General features: G+C 41.5%; 1 protein-coding gene across 1 annotated transcript in view; it reads right to left on the reverse strand.

Moving 5' to 3' along the window:
• Positions 1–12,186, reverse strand: part of CSGALNACT1 (chondroitin sulfate N-acetylgalactosaminyltransferase 1) — a 167,475-nt gene that overhangs the window by 139,806 nt on the left and 15,483 nt on the right. The window lies entirely within an intron of this gene.

Genomic DNA, 12,186 nt, shown 5'->3' on the forward strand with positions numbered 1-12,186 from the left:
TAGAATTTGAGTGTCTGAACACTGGACAGGACCTTACAGCCAGTGAAATAAAGAATAGTACTTTCTCGCCTACACAGATATATAAGGTGTTCAGTCTCAATAGTTTGCTCTTCGTTAACATATAAAAACAGCCCTAATCAAAATCCAGTCATAAGCAGAGTGTAAGAGGTAATGAGGACAGGCACAGAAATGAGCAGCGCCCTCAGCTTCACGATTGAAGGGCCCCACAGGGCTAAAGGCAGTAAGCAGCTCATGCTATCCCTGAGGGTCCTACTCACTTAGTGAGACAGGTCCAGAGATGTCTCTGACTCTGGAAGCTCTCCATCTGACATGCAGGAGACACTCATCTGCTAAACCCTCTCCCTAATGTGAGCCCTTCCCGAGCTAGAGACCTGTTAGTCAGGAAGTCATAGAAACCTCGCGTGGGAGGCACTCGCGCATTGTGACTGACGTAGTCTGGAAGTACAAAAGGCAGTTGGGAGCAGTCAGAAATCACAGCCAGGGAAAGAGTTGCCACCTCTTTCTCTGCTGACTAATATGGCCAATATGGCATGGGCACCAAAAGGACGCTAAACATATTTTAAGTTAATGCGTAAGACAGAACAGAGATTTTTGAAATTAGCTCCAGATGAAAATTACCAATATTTGAAACAATTCTATTGAAAAGCCACAGAGCAGGGCATTAACGTCAGCTCTCACAGCCAAGGCTCATGGAAAACAGCCTCAGCTACTTCAGCCCCTGGCTTTTCAGAGAACTTTAAAGCGACCTACAGTCCATCAGCAAAATGGGAACAGAAACCTTTGCCCTTTTTGCTACCAGACAGTGACCATCTGAAAAGCTAATATGTGATATATCTGAAACTCTTAGAAGAAAGTACTGTACATTCTGGGCTTAGATAGGTAAGTTAGAGTCAGTTGAAAATCTTTCAATTCAAACGGTGGGTCTCATTTCACCATCAAACAAGTGATCATATTATTTTCCCCTGTAGCTGACTCCTCACATGAATAAAACTCATCTTATGTCACATAATAGTTTTGTATTTTAAATGACTAGATAAAACCATCCACCAACAAGTGTTGTTCTCAGGTTGAAAACTGTGCCCTAGCCAGTTTGGCTCAGTGGACAGAGCATCGGCCCTCAGACGGAAGGATCCTGGGTTCGATACCTCAGTTACAGGCCGGATCTCCAGTGTGTGATGTGACTCTCTCACATTGATGTTTCTCTCTCTGTCTCCCCCTCTTCCTTCCACTCTCTCTCAGGTGAGGATTAACAAAAACCAAAAAAAATTTAGTAAAATCTGCCAATCAACTAGAAAAACCGCAGCAACAACAAAGAAATGTGAACATTTCCCCTTAAAATAACAATTGTTTCCATGTTCTTTTAATTTTAGAGCTCCATCTCCCCATCCCCATAGCATCGAGGAGCCACTTCCCCAGAAGGCCTAAATGTTTATCAATAAAATTCATCTCCTCTGGCTCAGATGGTGTGGCTCAATGGTCAAACCAGGAGGTCACGGCTCGATTCTCTGTCAGGCACATGCCCAGGTTGCGGGCTCGATCCCCAGTGCGGGGTGTGCAGGAGGCAGCCAATCAATGATTCTCTCTCATCATTGATGTTTCTATCTCTTTCTTCCTTTCCCTTCCTCTCTGAAACCAATAAAAATATATTTAAAATAAATAAAAATAAAATTCATCTCCTCTGATAAAGGGGATGAAAACTTTCAAATTCACGCCATTAATGTTCTCCCTTCCTGGTCATTCTTTATGGCTATAATGCAGCAAAAGAATAGTAGTATCTCAGGGTTAACACTAACTCTATGAGAAAAATCACAGTAATTTTTAGAACAGGTTAACGCAGTCAAGAGAGCAAAAAGCAACACGATTCAAGAGTCCCTTCTAGGGTAGGGAGAATCACTTTGTATATTATATAATTGTCTAACCACTATGCTGTACACCTGAAACTAATATAAAATAATATTGAAAAAGAAAAAAGGAGTCCCTTCTGGGAAGCTAGCCTTACTGATATAAAGGCCCAAATACCAATAAATGGACAAAGTCCCCTTTGACAGCAAAAGAAACTCTTTATGTGTATATACCACTCACAAAGAAAAAGTTTTAATTCAGCAGTACAATAAAACATTCCAGTAGTTCAAACTAATTCCATTTATCAACTACAAATAATTTTACCCTTTGGTGGATAATGTTGCAGGGCATACATCCTGTGCAAAAGGGAAGAAACTGAATAGCAACTCTAAAAATGGAATTTTATAAGGACTATTAAATGTTTATAAAACTTCATGTTTTATTATTTGGGGCCACTTACGACAATCCATACTCAAGTTTTTCATGGCAGTTCATCAAAGACAAAAGATATTATTTTTCATTCTGTCCCAGTTAAGATAAATAACCTGGAATGAGATATAGTTGTTGGGTACTTTCTCTAGAAAACTACCACGATCCCAAAAAAATCATATTTAGAAAGCAAGAAGGCAATACAAGGGATTTAGTTTCAAAACTGTACTTGTTAAACCCGTGGAAATGACACTAAATGAGAAATACATAGAGGACAAAGGATGGAATGAATAAAGGGCGGGGTTTGAATCTCCCACCAACAAATCATTTAAAAGGATACACCCCCACAGCTGTAGCAATCCGAGGTTTTACTTTTATTTCAGGACATTTAAAAAAATGAAGTCAGTGTGGTTCATCCTCTCCTCACCTAGCCATACCCAGCAAATTAACCCGTACCCACCATTCCCTCACTCAAACACTGTCTGAGCAATCAGTATGTTGAACAAACACAACTAGAGAATGTGATCAAAACACATTCTCCCTCTGCCCTTTCAAAAATCTGTCAGTGGGAGGTGGCCTTCCCTTGCTCCAGATGAAAACTTGGGCAGGGGCCAGGTCCTTTCTGTTCACTCTTAGGTAGCTGAGAGTCACTTCAAGTCATAAAACAATCTTAATTTGGAGGTTACTTCCTTCCCAGTCCCTTTTAATAATCAATACTTCAGATCTGTTTCTGAGGCCCAGCCTCCCTTCCAGGACCAGGCTGGTTTCAGACCCATAGTCTTGGGGAGGGGGTGGGTCAGGATTTCCTCCTTACAGCTGCTGACCCCCTCGGGACCGGGGACAAAAGTAAGGAGAAGGGCAAAGGAATAAGAAAGCTCTCACAAGCCTGGTTCCAGCATAAGCTGGCATCCCGTTCTCTGGGCCTGTCAAATACCCAAAGCGCATCCTTCCCTGTGAGCTGCTTTAGCGGGTTCTTAAGGGGTGTCATTGCCAGAAACCTCTCTCCTGCAGGTCCCCTGACCCGGACAAGCACATCTCAGTGCTGTCAACCTCCACAAGCCTTGGAATATAGCATCTACTCCCATCCTCTTGCTCCTGGGGGCCCTCTTCATGACCCACCCTATCAAGCAGTCACACCGCTCTCGTGTGTGTGTGTGTGTGTGTGTGTGTGTGTGTGTGTGTGTGTGTGAGACCTCTGGTGCACAGACAACAATCACTTAGCTTCTCTTGGCTCCAGTAATGCTGCTGGGGCAGGCGGTCGAAATGTCAAAGGCCAAGGTCACAGCCAGCCCATTCCTGGCACCTGAGGTTTAGGAGCCCCACGGCATAGTACCCGCCAGCTGTCGGGCCACAGAACTGCTGCTCCAAGGAGCCCTGCCCCCTCCCACGAGGTGCGAGTAAAAGGGCAGGCTGTGGCTAAAATCCTCTCTCCTTTCCACAGTCTGACCGTTTAGAGCTGTGAGGCTGGTTTTCAGAAATGCCTTGCCTGCCAACTCACACGTCTATTGAATGTGGATCCCTAGTGGAAAATGCAATTTTAAAATTCCATTACACCTCTCCATTATAATCAGAATGGCCAAAGAGGCTCAACTTATTGAGTAATAAAGCCAGTGGTTTTATTTTTTCCAATAACTGCTACCATTTGCTGCATACTGTGTGTTGCCTTTCCCCTTGGAAAGCTGAGTGGTTTTTACTCTCAGTCCATCCTAAAACGTTTTAGTCCCTTTTGGTTATTAAAATAGTCTAGTATATACAGCACTAACTATGAAGTGTTCTTGTCTAAAAATAATTGAATCTGAACCTAATCAAGTTTCTAACCCTACCTTACAGGTAAGACCAGGGACAGTGAGACAAGTTAAATGTCACCAGGAGGAAGCAACCAGTAAGGGGTGACACTCTCTTTAGGACAAATGAATGCTTCTCCATCAAATCAATGTCACGAGGGGAAAAAGAGAGTGAAATAGGACAACAGCTACATAATAAAAGAGACTTACAAAACATAGTAACCAAATGCATAATGAGTGCTTGAATTACATACAAATTTGAAAAAAGAAACTGAGAAAGATACCTTTGAAACAATTAGGGAAATTTGAATGTGAATTAGGTGCTATATGATATTAATTAACATGAATTTTGTCAGAAACAATAATGGCATACTGGTTTTTGCAAAAAAAAAATTAAAGTCCTTATCTGTCATTTTACATGTAAAATGACATAATGGTTAGATTTGCTTTAAAATGTTCCCATAAAAAGTTTAATAAAATAAAAGTTGGAGAAGGGTAGATGAAATAAGATTGACAAATTTTTTATCATTGTTGAGGCTGGGTGATGAGTGCATGGGAATTCATTATAGTCTACTTTTGTGCATATTTGAAGATTTTCATAATTAAAAATATATTTAAGTTCATGCAACATTTCAAACTCATGTACAATTCTAAGATCCCCTCCTCTCTGCAGAGCAGGCCACGCCGGAGGTTCTACTGGCTCAGAAGAGACGAGGTAGGTAGGTAGAGGCAAAGGTAGGGGTGCTGTCTGCTCTGCACCTCCCTCTTCCCTGTGCTCACTCATCTGACAACAAAACAGAGAAACCGGTTATACCATCACATCTTCTCTCACCAACGCTCGGGGGAGACCTCTCCCTCAGCAATCAGTTGTCATGTCCTTTGTTGGAACCCTACTCTTTTACATGACTGACACCTATTGCAGCTTGATAGAGATGGACAGGGTAGGACCCAAAAAGCCCTGCTGGCAGGGGTATCAATTCTGAATGGTAACTCTGGGCATTGATGGTCCCTTGTTAGATCTGATTGCATCCTCCAGCTGACCCCCAGCTGACAGCCTCATGCCACCTTGCACTGACATGAGAGCCTTTTTACGCCACCAGGTGAGAGCTCAAGGAAGTCTTCCCTCTGTAGGCCAAGGCCAATACTTGGGCCTGCTCATGAGTGGAATCCTACTTGCATCTCTCTCAGAGACCATACGTTTGAGGAGGTTGTCTTGCTTCTTCTGCAACAGGTTATATCAACACACCTTCTCTCACCAACACTCTCCACACCCTATTAGCACTGCGGCAGGTCAGCAAGTCCTATGAGAACCAATAAGAGAAGACACAGTCTTCACTTCTTGGAGGCCCCAAGAATTTTTTGAGCAATCCTCTTGCTCCCTCCAAACCCCCTTAGCCTCTCTGCCCTCCTTTGGGAATGAGAGAGGGGTGACTGTTATTCACAAAGGTTGTACTCAGAAACACCCCTCCCTCTCTATCCCACGTCTCCACTTATCACTGTATAAATTCTACAAGTTAGTGCCCCTTGCACTTATAATTGGACTGGGGGTCGTATCGGGCCTTGAAGAACTTAAAATTTTGTTCTCAACAGGATACTAGCTCTACTGATGGGGCTGGGGGACGTGGCATAAAAGATTTCAATTAGCACCTCCCACTGCTCAGCTGCATCTATTAGGTATCAGGTTACTACGCCAGGCAATGAAAATATGAAGGCAAATAAGACACATTTCCACTGGCCTTGAAATCACAAGGAATTAATCTGGATACAGGATCTGCCACTTCTCAGATGTCTGACTTAAGTAAGAAACTGAAGCTGCTGGTGGAGTAAGACTTTGTGTCTGTAACCAGAAAATGAGAGGTGGCTGAGATGACTCCCAGATCCTGTAGTACTCTCAACTAAGGATGAACAAAACTACTGACAACATGAGTCCCAACTTCTACCAGGGTTCATTTGAAAGTGAAATAAAGAGCTAGTTGCCATGCAAGGTAAGTGGATCCTGTTGTGCACTGAATGGAGCAGTAGAAAAAATTATGCCATGACCAGCTGGTGCAGGTCCACATCAGCCACAGCCCTCCTGGTCCAGGAGCAGGTGGTGTGCACTAGCCATCCCTGAGGCATAAGGCAGCATGCAGACTGCAGATACCATCCTTAAATTCTATTCCCCCAGCTAGTCACTCTGCCACGGTATTTAGAATAATTATTTATCATAATTTCTAACATTATCTCTCTCAAAAGCCAAGCCCTTTATGTGAGCTAGGCCAGCACACAACCAGATGAAAGGACTTTGGGATAAGCTATTGCAGTGGGCATTTGTCGTGCTCTGAGACTTTGTGTACACCCTTCCTGTACTTAGGAATCAACTGCCTATGAACCTCTTGCACCAAGGAAGAAGGCATTTATTTTCTCAGCCTCTCTTGCATTTAGGGTGAAACATTACCTCTGACTTTAAGTAAAAACAAATTTGCTTTTATTTAAGTCACTGTATTTGGGGGTAGCTTAGCCCATACTCTAAGACATAAGCAAAATGAAGACTTACAGTTCTACAGAACTGCAGACCATATTACCTCGCATTACTTATAAACTTACATGAGACAGAGATAGATATTGACTTAAAACTGTGTTATAAATCCTCCTCTAGCCCTGCACAGCCAAGTTCTCAAAACAGTGTCAGCCCTAGTTGTCTCCATTTTCTCATCTCTCAGTTCCTCAGTCTGGCTTCCACCTCCACCACTCCACTGAAGCTATTCTTCCTGAAGTCACCACTGATTTCTTTTCCAAAGCTTTGATTGTCCAATGCCTTAGCAGTCAGGTTAACAAAAGTACACCAGCCTGAAACTCCACTTGAATCTCTATGTGTTGACAGTTATCTAAACGAATAGCTGTATTCTGCTACCCACCAGAAAACATTAAATCTTCTGTAAAGAAAGATAACAGCATTCAGAGATACTGCAAATTTTTCTATACAATGTCAAGTACTTAATAAAAAATTACAAGGCATGACAAGAAAGAAAAACAATGATCAAAAACTATGAGAAAAAAATGGATAATATACAGACTCCAGATGTAATATCTAGGTAATCTACACATTGCAATTACAAAAGACATTTTCATAGAAATATGTTTAAGAAAATAGATTATAGATGGAGAATTTTATTAGATATCTGGAATCTATGTGAAAGAATCAAATGGAAATATAATAATTGAAATAAAAATCCAATAGTTCAGTTTAACAACAGATTAGAAATAGTCCAGAGGGGTTTTCTAAAGTGGAAAAGGTGTCAGCAGAAAACATCCAAATAGGAGCACAAAAAGAAAAAAATTCAAAATACACAAAACGGTTCAAGTGGCACATGAGATATGGATAAAAGAACTAACATACATATAATTGGAATCTCAAAAGGAGAAAGAAGAAAAAAGCAATAGCTGTAGAAACAGTCACCAAGAGTTTTCCAAAAGTGAAGATATTGAGCCACAGATACAAAAAGCTCTATGAACCATAATTAAGGGAAATATAAAGCAAACACACTGAAAGCCCATCACAGCAAAACTTCTAAAAACCAATTACAATAGAAAGTCATAGAAGCATCCAGGACTGGGGGAGTGTGGAGAGGTAGGAATAGCAGACATAAAAAAAAAAAAAAAAAGCATATTTAGGCCTGACTCATAGTTTCATACTCAATTATGAACTGTTGATAACCTCTCTCACTCACTTCCCCTTAAGTGAAACTAAGAATAAAAAATCAGATCATGCCCTCTTAAAATCTCAATGTTAATTTTTTTTTATTAGTTTGGGGCAAAATTCTGCAAAATATCAACTATAGCATATAAATTATTTTCTTTGTTTCTTTTCTTAGTTTTTTTTAAAGATTTTTAAATTGATTTTTTAGAGCAAGAGGAAGCAAAAGAAAGAGGGAGAAAGAGAGAGAGAAACATTGATGTGAGAGTAGAACATTGATCAGCTGTCTCTTGTAGCCGTACCCACCCGCCTTGCCCCAATGGGGACCAAGTCCACAACCTGGGCAAGTGCCCTGACAGGGAATGGAACCAGCAACTTTTTGGTGCATGGGATGATGCCAAGCCAACTGAACCACACTGGCAAGCTCTTTTTTAGTTTTAAAAACCTGTCATCCTATATAATAAAAGCCTAATATGCAAATCGACCAAACGATGGAACAATCAGGGGACAGCGGAACGACCAGTTGCTATGATGTGCACTGACCACCAGTGGGCAGATGCTCAACACAGAAGATGCCCCCAGCCCTCAGGCCCCAGGCCAGCCAAGGCGGGTGCCAGCGCCCCACCTCCCCACCCCCCCCCCACCTCCCCCACCCCACAGATCAGCCCTGATTGCCGGTCAGGCCTAGGGACCCTACCCGTGCATGAATTTCGTGCACTGGGCCTCTAGTATACTTTATAAAGATAAAAAGATTTGAAGTCTGATGCTTCTCTAAGTCCTAAAGTGAACATAAAGATACATCAACTACTGAGTATCATCAGTATACCAATACATTCTCATAATTTGACTTTCTAGGAAATCAAGGCCCATTAAGTAGAGAATAAAAATGAGTTATTATTCTGGTGTGGTGAGATTGATCTTTTAACATATAGACAAAGAGCTGCTATTGTCGATATTTAAGAGTGGCGAGCTCATCATTATTTCAGAAGATTCAGAAATTTATTCTGATTTTCCAACAACTTGGAAAATTATTCATCTTAGTTAACAGGAAAAAAATCAGATGCAAAAGCTTAAAGACACTTTTATGATAATAATCTACCAGCCCAGATTTTGTCTGAGTGATGTAACTTACCCAAATGAGTCCTGGAAATGCTGGGACAAAATAATGAGCCTTGAAAACACAAGTGTCCTGTCACTTAGCCCTTTCTCAAGAAGCCCATCACTGCTACTAGGCACTACAGCGGACTATGTGTCCCCATTGACTGAGATTTTTAGAGACTGTCCTGGTAAATGAGAGCATAATAGATGAATATGACTCCTTAGACCATTCAAAACCTGTAATGCACACTAATGACACTGCAGTGTGCAGGCTGAGGGAAAGAACCCCTGCTATGCATTTCCCCTTAAAGTCCTGATATTTTAATTTAAAGATCCTGAGAGCATCTACTAAAACCAACATTTTCTCTAGCTCACGTTGAAGGAAATCATCCAGCTTCAAGAGTGATATACCTGACCAAGACCTGGTCAACTGAGTAATCCCCCTCTACCTGCAAGGCCTAGTGATTGGTTTAGAGATGGAAACATAACCCAATCAAAGCCAATGAGAGTCATTCTTGGGATTTGCTCGAATGTTAACAAGCAGCATGTTCACCCTTCAGCTATACTTAGGTCTAGAGATGCTGTAACTTTTGCTACTACCCAAAATGAAGCCAACATAAAGAGTAGAGCCAAAAGCTCTGAGTCCCTGAATCAAGGAATCCCAGAATCCAGTTGCACCCCTGGATGTTTATATAAACCAATACATTCCCTTTTTTGCTTGAGCCATTATGAACTGGGTTTTTTATATCTTGTAGTAGAAAGAGTTTCTACTAATATGCTAAACTCTGAAGAAAGACAGACATTTTAACAGGTACCGTTGTGAGATGCCTCAAAAGATTTTCAGCTGGAAGTCTTAGTGAATGGCGTGGACCAATAGCCAAATTAGACCACAGAGGGCAGACACTGACAAGGACACACATACTTTGGAGAGGAAAAAAAATTCTAAGATGCACTGAATCCAATGCAAACCTATGAAGTATATATGATATCAAACCAGCCTCTAGCATTACAATAAAAGTAAGGTCATTCAATCTCATGCTAAGTGACCTTTTCTCAAAACTTATAAGGCTATGAATGTCTCAGTCCATTCTGTTAATAAGAAGCAAGTATTCAGAACAACGTAACAGCAGAGAACTACATTCAATTTTCATTAAAATTGTCAACCACTACAAATCCAATTACTTCGATTATAGATCTTGCTTTGGATTATGCTCACTTGCAGGTATTCGGTTTCAGCTTCTTTAAATTCTCCAGTCCCCTTCCCGCTACCTTGCACTAGACAAGCCACACAGCCTCCATATTTAGGTGGAAACTGCCAACAAAAACCCAGTGATCGCTCTGCAGTAACTGAGCAACTGGAATAAAATTTCAAAGGTTTACAAATTCTGTTGGCCACCTGCTTTTACTTTGGGTTTGACAGGACACAACTCAATGAGGCTGAACACTGACAACTGTCACTCTATGCAGTCTGCAGCTTTGGGATGTTTATGTTGCTCAGTTATGATTAAATGACACATTAGAAGCACAAAGTGGGCCAAGCCTAATAGTCTGCTACATGAATAGCCTTGGCTGAAGTGTTTCTTAAAAATACTCCAATAAAGGCAACACTATCTATGGCGACACCAGCCTTGGGACTTTGGAGAGGTCCCTCACCTCTACACTTTTTTCACCTGTAGAACATAAGCGTCAAACTAAATGATCACCAGCCAGAGCTAATATTTGAGAAATCTGTGATCCTTAAACCTGGAAGCTTACAGTCATGTGCCTCCCGGGCAACAGTATTTGGTATTCTGTAATTAAATTATGGAGACAGTTAATATTACTCATACTGCATTTTTGCAAGTCTATGGTGATTTTCCCATTAGAATTTCAAACTGAGCGGTAATAAAGTATTTTTTTTTTTTTTTACAGAGTAAGGCTTAGCTTGGATTTTGAATTAAGAGAAAGCTTAAGCTAACAGTTAACCTTGGATTAATGTTTATTTTGCTAATGTTAGCTTTACATCACCTGGTGATACTCTATTTCCTCCAGGAAAATGTTTATGCCATTATAAAGTTCTAGCTAATGCTACTAAATTCTAGACGTGAGACCCGCTGCTAGTGAGCACGATTAATTGCTTATTCAAAAACCAAATGCTTATTTATAAAATCAAAAGACGGGTAACCTAAATAGACTCAGCAGAGAAAAATAAATCGGTCCTCTGCAACCATATTCTTTTCTTTCAGAGTCTGTCCCAGAATGACTGGTAACAGAAAGCATTTTCGGTTCATGACTGTAGCACTAGAGAATAAGCAATAAAGCATTGTAAGCCCTCTCTTTATTTTTTATTAAGAGCTTATTATCCTGCTCAACTGCAAAGAAGATTCTCAGATGCAAGAGTGATGGCACCACTGCCATGTGTACTGGCAACAGACAGCACGATGGGCCGGGGGAACATCAGAGTGGACTTCAGACTTGAATGGGTTTAAATTTGAATTCCGGCCCCATCACTCTCTATCTGTGTACCGCTGGACAACTTCTCTCTCCGAGCCGCCTTGTCTCATCTTTATTTTAAAAAAAAACTAATAAAGAATAGCTCCAGGGGCTGTTCTAGGGAATAAATAAGGGAATTATATATGTGAAATAAATTACATCGTGCTTGGAACACTCTGCAGAAATTGGTTCCCGGTTGTTTTCCTCTGGCCCACACTTAGGCCAATCACTCAGAGCACCCCAGAGAGAATGCAGGCCAGTCACTGGTCTCTCCTCCAACCCTAAATGAACAGGAAGGGGGCTGCCTTCCCTTTAAGTAACTAGTGGTGCAATTTTTGCGGCAAGACTAATGACCACATGGAAATGAAGAAGGAAAAGCAAAAATGATCCTCATCAAGGCACCTCATCAACCACATGCAGACAAGCTTGATTTTCCTGCTTCCGATGAAACATGTAGCTACTGGGGCCTTTTCCACAAGCTATCACACAGCCTTTGCGGCGTGGGTAGATTGGGTGGATTCTGACTTCGTTTCAGTGTCCTATGTTCTCACCTGGGCCCTCTCTCAGAGAAATCCACCCCAGCAGCCTATGGCTGCTCCACGCCACTTCTCTATCCCTGTGTTAATTCCCGGAGTGGTTACTCTAAAACCACTAATCTTACTGAGCTATTTCCTGCCTGGTTTCTCACGGTATGATGGGGAGGAGCAGAGATTCTAGAAGACGTTAGGCCATGAGATATAAGATGGGAAGAACCGTAACAGAGAATGTTCCTCCAAGGGAACATCGGGTCAACGCCACATTACCAAATCCTCACTTACTGACAGAGCAGAGCTCCCGGTCCTAGCAGCACCCTCGTGAGGCGCT

This window comes from Eptesicus fuscus, chromosome 8 (assembly GCF_027574615.1).
Source record: "Eptesicus fuscus isolate TK198812 chromosome 8, DD_ASM_mEF_20220401, whole genome shotgun sequence".
Classification (NCBI taxonomy): domain Eukaryota; kingdom Metazoa; phylum Chordata; class Mammalia; order Chiroptera; family Vespertilionidae; genus Eptesicus; species Eptesicus fuscus.